Here is a 305-nt window from a genome sequence, read left to right as displayed (position 1 = left end):
TGGAAATAAATGGGTTAGTTAAGTGCAAAGCTGATGGGTCTGTCGATAGATAGTTGGCTCGCTTAGTAGCAAAGGGATCCGGGTAGGTAGATTAGAATGAGACATTCGTTGAAAGAAAGGCCTAGTCTGACGCTTCCTAATTGAATGAACTGATCGAACTTCTTTTCTTCACTCCAAAGCAAGGAGATTATATGATAATCAGCACCAACGATTTGAAGGCCAGGATGAAGTAATATCCCTTACGGGAATCGAACCCGTGTCTTCGACATGAAAAGACGATGTCCTAACCACTGGACGAAAGGGAC

The 305-nt window shown here is 43.3% G+C and overlaps 1 non-coding gene across 1 annotated transcript; it reads right to left on the bottom strand.

Annotated features, from left to right (window-relative positions):
- Positions 1 to 233: 233 nt before the first annotated feature.
- Positions 234 to 305, bottom strand: TRNAE-UUC (transfer RNA glutamic acid (anticodon UUC)). The gene has a single exon. It is a non-coding gene; the product is annotated as a tRNA-Glu (tRNA).

The sequence above is a fragment of the Zea mays genome, chromosome 9, assembly GCF_902167145.1.
Source record: "Zea mays cultivar B73 chromosome 9, Zm-B73-REFERENCE-NAM-5.0, whole genome shotgun sequence".
Lineage (NCBI taxonomy): Eukaryota > Viridiplantae > Streptophyta > Magnoliopsida > Poales > Poaceae > Zea > Zea mays.
This window is presented reverse-complemented; position numbering and strand designations above follow the sequence as displayed.